General features: G+C 29.4%; 2 pseudogenes; one reads left to right on the top strand and one right to left on the bottom strand.

Annotated features, from left to right (window-relative positions):
- Positions 1 to 722: 722 nt before the first annotated feature.
- On the top strand, positions 723 to 2,391 carry LOC124934993 (annotated as a pseudogene).
- Positions 2,392 to 3,786: 1,395 nt separating this feature from the next.
- LOC124934992 lies at positions 3,787 to 7,224 on the bottom strand (annotated as a pseudogene).
- Between the last annotated feature and the right edge of the window lie 7,663 nt (positions 7,225 to 14,887).

The raw sequence follows: 14,887 nt of genomic DNA, 5'->3' as shown, positions 1-14,887 counted from the left end.
GAAGAATACTTCACTTTAAGCGACATATAAAACAGAAGTGAAGCATACTTCACTTTAAGCGCCATGTAAAACGGAAATGAATCATACTTCACTTTAAGCGATATATAAAACAGAAGTGAAACATACTTCGTTCAAAGCGCCATGTAAAATGGAAGTGAAGCATACTTCACTTCAAGCGCACATATTAATGTATAAAACAAATTTTCCCGCTGCAAATTCTTTTATAATATATATATATATATATAAACCCTAATATCATTTTATATTATAAAAACTTCCTTCCGATTCATCTCTCTCTTCAAGCTTCTGTCTCCTTTCATGGCGATTCGAATTCGGCTCCCCTTCTACCAGAAATTTTTTTTGTAAAGAAGATCAAAAATTAGTCTAAAAAATTGTACGTACACCAAAATCGTTAAGTTTTCTTTGTATTTGAAACCCTAGGATTACGTACGCACAAGAAGGTCGTTATTTCGTTCATATTTAGGAAACCTTGCTCCGAAAATGTCACGTTAAATGAAAATCCTTAGTATTTAGGAAAACCTACTTAGCGTTATGTTTAATTACGGTTTGTATATTATTTCCACGAAACCCTAGTTACTGATGTAGGAAAAACTTATTTTTGTTATTAACGAAACATATTTTTCTAATGTGTAGGCAACAAACAACGAAATCGTCCCAAACACTATAGGAAAAGAATGAACTTTTTGCCTCAGTTAAATATCATGGACAGGAGAAGGAGTATATATGTTGTGAGATATGTGGGAATGTAGGATATAATGAATGTTTAATATTTATTTTACTACGATTCTCAGCGACATATGTAAGATAAGATCATTATGCCCGTATATCTATCATTTTTATTAGATATCTGTTATCATTAATAATCTACTTTATGTATATCAAGTCTCTTTACAAAGATGCAAAATTTTCTACTTCATCTCTTCAATAATAACAGAAAGGCGTCTGTTGGCCAATGCACTTAATACACAGATAACCAACATTTTGTAATGTTTTCTAACAGGTGAGTCAGATTGGTTTGTCTCCTGTATATCATGATTTCATATCCTTGAGGAACATGCTGATCAATTTTTGTTTTGTTTTCTTTTGCAGTTGTATACCGTTGCATGATTTTAAATACGTCTACCGCTATTTGATAAATTCAAATATCAGTTTCATTGACAAGTATGTGAAATGTTCTTAGTCATATATATTACAAGTACAAAATCATATACATTCAATTGCATTAGAATTTGAATTATAATTCCAATTTCATTCTGATTGAAGAAAACATAGCCATATTTCTTTAGAGGGTTATTTATTATGGTTGATATCTAATTAAACAAAAATTTTGTTTTCCTTTAGTGATGCATGTTCTTTGTGTGTCCATCTTTAACGATCCTGGGCCACATGGAATCGATAGATATACAGAGCACATGTTACCTGAAATTGAGAAGAAACATTTTCGAAAGGGTTCACAGGTAATGTGAAACTCTTAAGATATTTCAGTATTCAGGCTTGGCTTCTGTAATGTAGATCAAACTCATCCAAAGATAAATTTCGTTGTTTAAATGCTCTTCGGATGCTGCTCAAATGATTTTATTTATCGGTGGTTCCCAATGAAGCGTCAACATGCAATTGTGGTGATGGCTGACAGTCTGTATTATAATATATTCCGAGATTACTGCAAGGTAATTTTTACTCTATATAGTTGTAACAAATTGAGAATATTGGGCTAACTTGGATATTGTCCCATCTTTACACAGCCGGGATTTGATGGAAGGAACTGTTATTCTGATGAGCATTACCTGCCCACATTTTTCTATGTGAGGGAGAATAATATTTTTCTTCCTGAACTTGCTGAATCAACAACACCTTTAAGATTATAATTTCTTATTTCAATTATTTTACCATGATGTATTATTGTATAGATGCTTGATCTGAGTGGGATTTCCAGTAACCCACGTTGATTGGTATGAAAGAAAATAGCATCCAAAATCATACGAAGCACAAGATATCATTTATGAACTTCTTAAGAATATCACTATAGGATATACAATGTACATCTTTATTGGCTGTCTTTTGTTAATAATAATAATAATAATGTGACTTGTTTTCTTGTTGTTGTAGTCGATTGATGTAAGTGTGCATGAAACAAGTGATGAAAGGGTACGTGTTAAGATTTTTTACTTTATTTTTTTCATTTGGAGACGAATTTGTAAAGAAAATAAGATCGTATGGTGTGCTGTATTGTAGAGGGTTCAACAGCTAAGAGCTTGCATATGGAACGGAATACAGAGACCTTGTTACTTGTTTGGAAGGAAATTTATGCCTGAAGTACTTGATAACTTGATGGATATTTTCTCAAATTACACATCATCAGTATAAATGGGAAAACCATCATCGAATTTTAATTCTTAGGTTGGGTCCATGTCAACAACAATTGGTTGGTTTATGACCATCAATCACCACCTTCATTCTTCCTTCTTTTGTGTATCTAAGCTTATGATTATGCTGTGAAGTAGCGCGTTAAATCACTTACAGAAGAATAGATGATGATAATTTACAAGAAAGATATTGTCAAAAAAAACATTATCTCATTGTTCCTTTGGGGTGACCGCTTTGTATTATTTATTGTAATTTGTAAAGTGTGTCTTTTACAAATTGGATTGAACTAACAACCATCCTCTATTTTGAAGATGCAACACCGACTGTCAAAGCAGTTTGAGGGTGATTTGTGGTTCCAGCCAGACACTTTTGTGTTTTCCTTATTTAGCCCTAGTTTGAGAACACTTCATTTGTGTTATTAGCAGATGGAGTGTATTATTTTTACTCTCTTAGTTATCATGAACTTTAATGATAGATTCTAAATGTGTTCTAAACTTTGATGATTTATTCAAGGGGAGTAGAATTCCTTTTCACTTTAAATAAGTTAATTGTGTGGTGGTGTACTTTGTTGTTTGTATACCGGTCTCCACTAAGTAATCTTCTTCTTCAGCTTCTATCTCAACAATATTGACATTTCCTTCCCATTTAGGGAACTCCCATTCGAAATGCCTAAACTTATTACAGCCATAGCGCTTTAATCTATTAGGGATTTATTATTAGATTTTCCTTCATCTATACAAATCTCATGTATACTATCATAATGTTTGACAAAATCACAAGTATTAACTGATATGTAGTCTGATTAGTCTGCTCCCACTTATCATAAAGATGTTCTAAAGAATTTGGGTTGAATTCAATATATAAAGCGTTATTAATTTAGTTTGTTAGAAAATAACCGGTAACTATATTTGAGTTTGAACAATTATAAAATATTAAAAAAAATTGAGAATCTCATATGAATATTGAAATATATATTAACTATATATGTATTAACAAATTAATAATATATTTTTTTTAATTCAAATTCATTTGTATTTCAGTTTCACTTATTTTCAAACAAAACTGCCTGATATTTTTGTGTCCAATTTCCTTTTAATTATGTTTGTAGTTTGTATTATTTTTACATTTCTTTCTTTTATGGACCACTCCTCCATAAAGTAAAAAATAATCCTTTCAAGCTTAAGAAAAAAAACATCCTCTCTTTATCTCCATACTTCAGGAGGGAGTCAGGATCCAACTGCCATCTCTGAAATGAGATTTAGAGGCCACAAATGTTGGATTTAAAAACTGGATATGATATGTGGGTCTAAATAACAAGTGTTAAAAGTGAGTTGAGATGGTAATAGTTAAGAGAATTGATTAAATACAGAATATACTGTTAAACCTAGCTAACCAAAAATGTCATTTTTCTTTCAGAAAAAGGTAACTTACCACAATACGAATAATGATAGAGACTGCATATATTTGTAAAATGAAGAAAAAAATGAACCAAGCTTGTTAGTGATCTTCATAAATATTGATAACTATGATAGAAATTCAGGAGGAAACATGAAAATAAGTTAACTGTGTAGTTATTCATCCTCTAGAAAATAGCTCTCCTGGTCAACACCGCAATGATGATGACACTTAGACCTGGTTCAGTCAACACAATGTCGGAAGCACTTCTAGATGCATCAGTGGCATCAGCAACCGCAATACCGATATCTGCCTTTTTGAGAGCTGGTGCATCATTAACACCATCACCTGTTATTCCACAGATGTGCTTCCTTTCTTGAAGCTTTCTCACAATTTCATACTTGTGCTCTGTTAGGGAAGAAGAAGATCAATAATCAAGGGAGATGAGAAACTTGGTATCAAAAATAAGGAAAAGCATTTTTACCAGGGAAGACTCCAGCAAAACCATCGGCTTTTTCAATCAACTCTTCAACAGGAAGGGAAACAATGCTTGAATCCTTATCTTGACCAAGTAGAGTGGCAGATGGATACATGTTTGTTCCCATTCCAAGTCTACGTCCAGTCTTCTTGGGAATAGCAAGTTGATCACCTGGAAAGGGAATGATGAACAAATAAGACTTCTCTTCTATGAGACATAAAAACCATAGCTTTATTTACTTGTTATCATCTTTACAATTAGACCAAGATTTAGAGCTCTTCGGATGGTTTCAGCACTATCATGACTTGGAGGATCAAAGAGCGGTAGGAGTCCAGCAAATTGCCATGGACCACCTACACTGTCTTTTGATTTCTCTGGAATTACCTAAAATACAAAAGAAATGAATTGATTGTTAGTTAATCATGCAAATGAATCACGTGGGAGATGATTAACTAAAATGATTATGAAGATTAGAAACCTGTCTTGCAACACCCAATGAACGCAACCCGCGGTCAGCAAACTTATCAATAATGCTATGGACCTTCTTCTTCACATCTTCCTTGGCATTGCAAAGGGTTAAGATATGTTTCCACGTAATAAAGACAGAAAGAAGATGATAAATAGTTGTGTTCTCTTCCATAAAAGTTGAAAACAAATAAAAATAATAGAGGTACCTTTTCTGGGGCACCTTTGCTAGAACGATGCCAGTTACCATCAGCATCAATATAAGTCAAGGTAATTCTCTTGTCCACGGGATTGAATGGCAAGAAATGCACCTCTCTAACACTAGCTCTTGCCTACCAAGTATATTTATAAATTCCAATATGAGGTTAATCTCCAAAGTAACTTTTAAGTAAAAGTAGTTCCAAGGATAGAAGTAAAAGTTGTACCTCTTTTGGATCACCAAGCATACCAACAATGGCAACATCAATTGCATCTTGGTTTTCAGTCCTAGATGCCCTTGTAACAAGAAATATAACAAGATCTTTGTCAATTCTATTATTGAAACACTCAATCAGGTTTTTGTCAATGCTAAGTTTGTTGAGCGTCAATGTTCCTGTCTTGTCATTGCAAAGTACGTCCATGCCAGCCATCTCTTCAATAGCAGTCATTCGCTTGGTAATGGCACCTTGCTGTGATAGATTGTGGGAACCGATAGCCATTGTCACTGATAATACAGTAGGGATAGCAATTGGAATACCACCAATCAAGAGAACTAGTAAATTGTCAATTCCATCTCTATACGCCCTATGCTGGATGGGATACATGACAAGGATATCTATAGCCCCATACTAATGGCAATGGAAATGATACAGAAGTTTCCAATTGATGTCATAACCTTTTGGAAATGCCCGACTTGGTTGGTGCTGTCCACAAGATGTGCAGCTTTACCGAAGAAAGTATGAACTCTAGTAACAATAACAATTGCCTCAAGTTCACCTTGTTTGCAAGTAGAACCTGATAAGACTTCATTATACGGGTTCTTTGTGATTGGCAGTGATTCTCCTGTAAGTGCTGACTGGTCTATCTTTAAAGGATCTCTCTCAAGGAGACGGGCATCAACAGGAACGGTGTCTCATAATTTAATGCTAACGATGTCACCTGACGCTAGTATCGCAGGTTCTTGTTCGCTCCATCGGCCATCCCTTAGTACGTAAAGAACACAATTATACTGACACACAATTGTTCAGAAACGTCTTCACGTGCATGAAAATGATAAATACACAACCGTGTATGTATTACTTTAGTCTTTGGAGCAAGATTAGCCATGAGAGTTACAGCTGCATTACCAGCATTGTTTTCTTCAATGTAACTAATGGTAGAGTTAATCACTAGCAAGCAAATGATTCCAATGAAATCTTGCCAATCCGGGGGCTTCCCACCACCATTAGCCATGATAGCTGCAACTTCCATCACCCATGAAAGTGGATTCCACATGAACCCAATAAACTTTAGAAACTTGCTCTCCTGTATTCATAAATTATATATATGTTAGAATGAAAAATTTATTATATCTCTGGAAATTTGATTTAGAAAAATGAAGGACCTTCTTCTCTTCCAACTTGTTTGGACCAAAGATTTCCAGCCGGTTATTTCCTTCCTTTGTGGACAAACCCTCCCTCGAACATTTCAGTTGTTCGAACACTTCCTCAATAGGAACCTTTTCTTGAATTTTTCAAACACAAGGCAAACCAAGAAAATATATAAATAATATAATAATTCAGTAATGCATGAAACTAAGAATATTTTCATGATAAGTTGATACAAGGAACTAGCACTTCAAGTTAATTCAATTCTACCAAATTAATAATTAATCCACAAATATCATCAAATACACCCCTCTTATAACAAAACAATATTTAGTAAATATTTGATGCATAAGTAAACTTGAAGGATCCTCTACGACCCATTTGTAAGGTAATTATCCATGTACACTCTTTTTGTTCATTTGCATGTCAAGGTGAAATTTTTTACTAAATCATATTACAACTTGAAGCATACTTTACTTCAAGCGCCATGTAAAACAGAAGTGAAGCATACTTAACATCAATTAGTTGATATGTCTAGAGGTTCATGTAAAACCTCCAACACATTAACAGACGCCTTATAACAAAACAAGACGCTGCGTCTTATTTTGGAGTAACTACTAACAAGAATCATCGGGTTTTGTATATGAATATACCATCCTACATTCAAAAACACAAGAAAATCGTTTAGAGTTTTACCTACTTAACAACACATACGGCTTCATCTAGACACTTTGAGAAGACGATTATAACATAAAAGAAGATGAACACTCTCTTATAGATATGGTTTACCTGAATGTACAAAAATAAGACAAAAACACGACGAGCGATTTCTAAAATCGCATATGTATAACAACGAATCGCTACACACTTTAGGAGATCCAATGTTGTATTAACATCATCCCAAAGACCACAAAGAACCTTTGACGCCACCCCCATCAAATGTCATTTTGCGAGAAGACTGTAGAGGAGAATACTTTATCTTCAATAGATAATTGATTGGGGCAAAAAAATCATTCTTTGCATATAGTGTTTGGGACGATTTCGTTGTTTGTTGCCTGTACATTCAAAAAATATGCTTCGTTAATAACAAAAATAAGTTTTTCCTACATTAGTAACTAGGGTTTCGTGGAAATAATATACAAAATTGTAATTAAACCTAACCCTAAGTAGGTTTTCCTAAATACGAAGGATTTTCATTGAACATGACATTTTCGGAGTAGGGTTTCCGAAATATGAACGAAATAATAACATCATTGTGCGTACGTAATCCTAGGGTTTCATAAATACAAAGAAAACTTAACGATTTTGGTGTACGTACCATTTTTAGACTGATTTTCGATCTTCTAGACAAAAAAATTTCTGGTAGACGGGGAGCCGTATTCGAATCGTCATGAAAGGAGGTAGAAGCTTGAAGAGAGAGAGATGAATCAGAAGGAAGTTTTTATAATATAAAATTATATTAGAGTTTATATATATATATATATATATTATTATTATAAAAGAATTTGCAGCGGGAAAATTTGTTTTATACCTTAATATGTGCGCTTGAAGTGAAGTATGCTTCACTTACATTTTACATGGCGCTTGGAGTGAAGTATGCTTCATTTCTGTTTTATATGTCGCTTAAAGTGAAGTATGCTTCACTTCCGTTTTACATGGCGCTTAAAGTAAAGTATGCTTCACTTCCGTTTTACATGGCGCTTGGAGTGAAGTATGCTTCACTGAAAACAGTTCCTCCACATTCTCTAATGGGTTACATACATGAATGAATAAATGTTTTTACATGAACGCTAAAATGTCTTTACATTGATGTGTTGGAGGTTTTACATGAACCTCTAGGCATATAAACTAATTGAAGTGAAGTATGCTTCACATCTGTTTTACATGGTGCTTGAAGTGAAGTATGCTTCACTTCTATTTTACATGGCGTTTGAAGTGAAGTATGTTTCACTTCCGTTTTACATGTCGCTTAAAGTAAAGTATGATTCACTTCCGTTTTATATGTCGCTTGAAGTGAAGTATGCATCACTTCCATTTTACATGGCGCTTGGAGCGAAGTATGCTTCACTTCTGTTTTATGTCGCTTAAAGTGAAGTATGCTTCACTTCCGTTTTACATTGCACTTAAAGTGAAGTATGCTTCACTTCCGTTTTACATGGCACTTGGAGTGAAGTATGCTTCACTGAAAATAGTCTCTCCACATTCTCCAATGGGTTTACATACATGAATGAATAATTGTTTTTAAATGAATGCTAAAATGTCTTTACATTGATGTGTTGGAGGTTTTACATGAACATCTAGGCATATAAACTAGTTGAAGTGAAGTATTCTTCACTTTTTACATGGCGCCTGGAGAGAAGTATGCTTCACTCAATATTGTAACTCTATATTCTATTTTACATGGAACCTGGAGAGAAGTATGCTTCACTTCTGTTTTACATGGTGCTTGAAGTGAAGTATGCTTCACTTCCGTTTTATATGGTGTTTGGAGCGAAGTATGTCTCACTTCTGTTTTATATGTCCCTTAAAGTGAAGTATGTTTCACTTCCGTTTTACATGGTGTTTGAAGTGAAGTATGCTTCATTTCTGTTTTTATATGTTGCTTAAATTGAAGTATGCTTCACTTCCGTTTTTCATGGCGCTTAAAGTAAAGTATGTTTCACTTCCGTTTTACATGACACTGGGAGTGAAGTATGCTTCACTGAAAAAAGTCTCTTCACATTCTCCAATGGGTTTACATACATGAATGAATAAATGTTTTTACATGAACGCTAAAATGTCTTTACATTGATGTGTTGGAGGTTTTACATGAACCTTAGGCATATAAACTAATTGAAGTGAAGTATGCTTCACTTTTTAAACGGCGCCTAAAGAGAAGTATGCTTCACTCTTTAAACGACGCCTAAAGAGAAGTATGCTTCACTCAATACTGTATCTCTATATTCTGTTTTACATGGCACCTAAAGAGAAGTATGCTTCACTCAATACTGTATCTCTACATTCCGTTTAACGACGTTTGTGCTGAACCCAGAATTGAATCCGGGTTCCGAGTTCTCTCTCTTCCTTTCAACCCAACTTTGATTTATTAATATAATAATAATCCTGCATTTTGATTGGTCCGCAACATGGGAACAGGAAAATCGGTAATAGAAGATCTGAATTGTTAAAATTCATTTTCTTCCTCATCTCTTACTCAATCTCATTTTCAGTTTTTTCTGTTCCCTCGTTTTCACTTTTTTCTGCCATATAACTTATCTATGAATAGAATTATGGAAACGGAGGGCAGCATAAATGTAAAAAAGAAAGAGAATCTGAACAGAAGAGGGAGAACTAGAAAAAAAATTAATTATCGAAATTTCTTTCGAGTACCCGAAACCGAACCGGAACCGATTAGTCCCGACCCGAAATTACTTAGAACCGAAAAACAAGAAAATTACCTGAATTGATCGGTTTGGTTCCTTCGAGTACCCGACCCGTCGAAGCTAAAATTCCATGCCTAAATATCAATATATATAACTCTAGATTTAGTTAATATAACTTTAGATATACATTTTTTAAACCATCAATAATAAAACTACTTTAACTTATTTGTAGTAATAATCAAATATAAGATCTTAATATTAAATCCTTCTCTTCTTATTTTAATCTTTCTATTCCACAAAATATAAACTCATAAAAATTATAAAAATCTCATACTCTAATTCCTGATAAAAAAAATATAATCCTTTACAAATAATATTAGAAATCATGCTATATAGTCACTCTCTTATTTTTAAATATATATATATATATATATATATATATATATATATATATATATATATATATATATATATATATAAATTAATAATTAATAATTAATGTTTTTAAAAAATATAAATATTTATTTTAATTTATTTTTGTTTAATATTTAAAATTTTATAATTCATTCTATTGAATTTATTAACTAATATAATTAATATATAATAGTTTTTATATATTAATTTTAAATATTATCAAACTAATTTAAATATTAAATATTTCAAATTTAGATGTTTTTATTTGGTTAATTAATTTTTTTATATCAAATATTTAAGTCAATAAATACTTAAATATTAGTGTTTATTATTTAAATCTTAATTTTTATTTTATCCAATACTACTTAAGTTATAATAAATTTATAAACTAAAATATAAACTTAAAGGTAATGTTATCTATATATATAATGATACTTAATTTTTAAAGTGTCCGGATTGTCGGGTTAAGAGCTGTGGTTAATTTAAATATATATGTGAGAGTAAATGGATACTTGGGTCGGATTGTGGATTGACCCACCCATAAACTTAAAACGGTTTAAAATAAAATTAAAAATTCTATATGAATGTTTCGAACTTGCAACCTAACAAAACAATATCAACATTTTAACAACATAAGTTAATAACACTTTATATTTTAAATTCAATACCAAATTACATGAACGTGAGATATTTTAACAATATAAGTTTAACTTTTTAACTAACTAATTTATATATATAACTAACTAATTTATATATATAACTAACTAATTAGATGAGAGTGTTTTTTTATTTTATTTTAATATATTATTTGTGATTTATTAAAAATTTTAACATTTAATTTATTCATAATTTATTAAAAAATTAAACATTGAATAAATATGATTATTATTTTATTATTTTATTTATATTTTTATCTGTGTGCAATCGCACGGGGATGCTCCTAGTTTATTTAAAATGACATTTATTTTCTATTGAAAAAAAAATCAAAAATTCAGAAAAAAAGGTCAACATTATAGATGAAAATAAGCATAGTAAATGTCCATTCATAATAATTTGGTGCTTTTTATATTTTTATTCAATTGATAAACAAAAATAACAAAAATTCAAAAATACTCAACATTGAAAATAAATTCACTAAACGTTCTTTCATAATAATTTTGAGCTTTTTTATATTTTATATTCTATTAATAAAAAATATCAAAATTCGAAAATACTTAACATGTGTAAATAAACTCAATAAACATCCTTTCATAATAATTTTGAGCTTTTACATATTTAGATTGTGATGGACTTAAATTTTTTAATAAACATTACAATAGTAATTATTTAGTCTTAAATCACTTTTAATTTAATCTTAATATGAAGTTAGTTTTGACCATTATTTATATTAAATAATTATAATTTAATGTATAGAATGGACTATTATTAAAAAATGTTGTATTTGTTGGGGAAATCTTGTTAAATTTTGTGTTTATTATTTTATTTTTATCTCTAACGTTTTAGATTAATGTTTATTATTTGTATAATTTTTCGCATGTATTGTTTGGAGAAAATTATCACAATCTATTTTATAAGACAATCCTTTATCGATTTATTGTTGGTAACTTATAAATAATATCTGCTGTGAAGAACTATGAAGAAAAAGAATATTTAAGTTTGACTCAACACTAAACAATTTGATCAGATGATTTTATAATTTTTTTATAAGAGTTTTGACTATTGGTACGTGTGTACAATGTGCGGATTTAGATTCGCATAAAACCGTATGAATGTGTTTTGTTTGACAATCTCCATAACAATATCAATCAAAATTCCAAATATCTATATAACTCTAGATTTAGTTAATATAACAAGTTACTATTTTAATGGACTATTTTGAATGAATATTGTATTTGTTAGTGAAATCTTGTTAAATTTTGTGTTTATTATTCTATTTTTATCTATATCGTTTAAGATTAGTGTTTGGTATTTGTATATTTTTTTCTTAACATGCTGTATTGGATATTGTTTGGAGAAAATTAACCTAATCTATTTTATAAGAGAACCCTTTATCGATGTAATGTTTGTAACATTTAAATGATATCCGCTACCAAAGAACTATGAACAATGAATATTTGAGTTGAATCAACATGAAACAGTCTAATAATTAAAACAAATGATTTTAAAATTTGTTTATAAGAGTTTTGTCGATTGGTACGTGTGTACAATGGGCGGGTTTAGATTTATGTAAAAGGGTGTGAAAAAGTTTTGTTTGACCATCTCCGTAACAATTCCATTCAAAATTTCAAATATCTCTATAAGTCTAGATTAAGTTAATATAACTTTATTAAAGTTTAAACATTTTTTAATCCATCATTAATAAAGCTACTTTAATTTGTTTGTAGTAATAATAAAATATATGACCTTAATATTAAGCCCTCCTCATCTTATTTTAAAATTTCTATCCCAAAAAAAGACAAACTAATAAAATTTGTAAAAGTTTTCGTGCTCTAAATCCGGTTAAAATATGATCCCTTACAAATAATATTATAATGATATCATAGGGTTACTTACATGATTTTTAAACACAGTGCATTTTCTATCTTCACTTTTAATTTTAAAAAGTGAGCATTTGCTTCTCAAATTTTCTTTCTAATAAAATAAGGATGAGGTTAACAAAAGTGTTCGGGTTCAAAATTGGTGATCTTCCGTCAGTATATCTAGAAGGTAAACGATCTAGATAAAAAAAAAAAAATCTCGAAAAAGGTTGACTAATTATCATTAAGAATATATTGTTATGACCACATATATGATATATTCATTCTCAGTATAACGATGAAAATGGAGAGAATAATATAAAAATTTATATGCGGATCTCTAACTTATTGTTGTGTTATCTTGTTAGTTGGGATAAAATTAAATGTTGTAAAGATGAAGGAGGTTTGAATATTTGAGATATTGTTACTTTAATAAGACTCTTATATAAAAATTGTGTAATAAATTTGCAACATACCCAAACAGTTTTTGGAATCGACTGAATTAAATAGCATTTTCACAATTTCATTTAGTGAATTAACTCACTATAATAGTTTAAATTACAATATTCTTGTTTACAGAGAATAAATATATTTATCTCAAATTTTATTTTTTTCAAAAATGTCTTAAATTAAAATAGTATTTCATGTTTATGTTTAAAATATTAACATGACAACAATGAAATGAATAATACTTGCAAAATATAATTATTGAGAATTGCCAATATTTATTATTTATTAATATCTCAATTACATATCAAAGAGTACTATATGAATTAATTATTGTAGAGATTGTTTCTAGGATGACCATGTGTACTTTAAAATAACTCCACTAGTAGTAGTATTGTGTTTGTCTTTATAATAGAAACCATCTTTCATAACATACCAATGACATTGATGCGGTATAAAATCTTGAATGCACATGTATGTCATTGACCTTCTAATTACATCGTGACTTACTTCACGATTATACGCTGGCCATCTATAATGACAGAAGTATAAGGTTGTAAAGAAAAAATTAGAGTTTATCGTAAAATCAAATGTTTCACCTGGAACAAGTGTATGAGGTTCGATATTATGATTTCTCGATTTGCACTTAACTATCAATGGATCTGTAAGGTTATTGGAAATGTAAATCTGAATACGATAGCTGCTAACAAGTTTTGCATCAAAGCTGAATATAAGTGAAAGAAAAAACAAGATGTAACATCTCCTCATAAAAAATGAGTCGAAGAGGATAACCATTGTGACTTAAAACAAAACATTCAGTGATTTTAAGATTGAGTGTGATCTCTTTTATTTCTAAATAATGTATTTATATCCATGTTACATCAAAGATATTTAATAAAGTATCTATATATATTTATATATAATGATGCTTAATTTTTAAAGTGGTCGGATTTTCGGGTTAAGAGCTGTGGTTAATTTGGATATATATGAGAGTAAATGAATATTTGAGTCAGATTCTAAAAAAATTTAGGCCATCACAATCTAAATATATAAAAGCTCAAAATTATTATGAAAGGAGGTTTAGTAAGTTTTTTTCCATATATTAAGTATTTTCGAATTTTGATATTTTTTATTAATAGAATATAAAATATAAAAAAGCTCAAAACTATTTTGAAAGAACGTTTAGTGAATTTATTTTCAATGTTGAGTATTTTTGAATTTTTATTATTTTTGTTTATCAATAGAATGAAAATATAAAAAAAACTCAAAATTATTAAGAAAGGACATTTACTATGTTTATTTTCACATATAATGTTGAGTTTTTTTTTTTTGAATTTTTGATTTTTATTTTTCAATAGAAAATAAATATCATTTTAAATAAATAACATTACCTTTAATTAAGTTTTTATTTTAGTTTATAAATTTATTATAACTTAGGTAGTATTGGATAAAATAAAAATTAAGATTTTAATAATAAACAATAATTTTTAAGTATTTATTGACTTAAATATTTGATATAAAAAAATTATTTAACCAAATAATAACATCTAAACTTGAAATATTTAATATTTATATTAGTTGATAATATTTAAAATTAATATCTAAAAAGATACCTAAAAACTATTATATATTTATTATATTAGTTAATAAATTTAATAGAATGAATTATAAAATTTTAATTATTAAACAAAAATAAATTAATATAAATATTTATATTTTTTTAAAATTAAATTATTAATTTATAATTTGTCAATATATATATATATATATATATATATATATATATATATATATATATATATATATATATTTATTTAAAAATAAGATAGTGACTATATAACATGATTTGTTATATTATTT

This window comes from Impatiens glandulifera, chromosome 4 (assembly GCF_907164915.1).
Source record: "Impatiens glandulifera chromosome 4, dImpGla2.1, whole genome shotgun sequence".
NCBI classification, from domain to species: domain Eukaryota; kingdom Viridiplantae; phylum Streptophyta; class Magnoliopsida; order Ericales; family Balsaminaceae; genus Impatiens; species Impatiens glandulifera.
The sequence above is the reverse complement of the archived record's forward strand: the minus strand, read 5'-3'. Positions and strand labels throughout refer to the sequence as shown.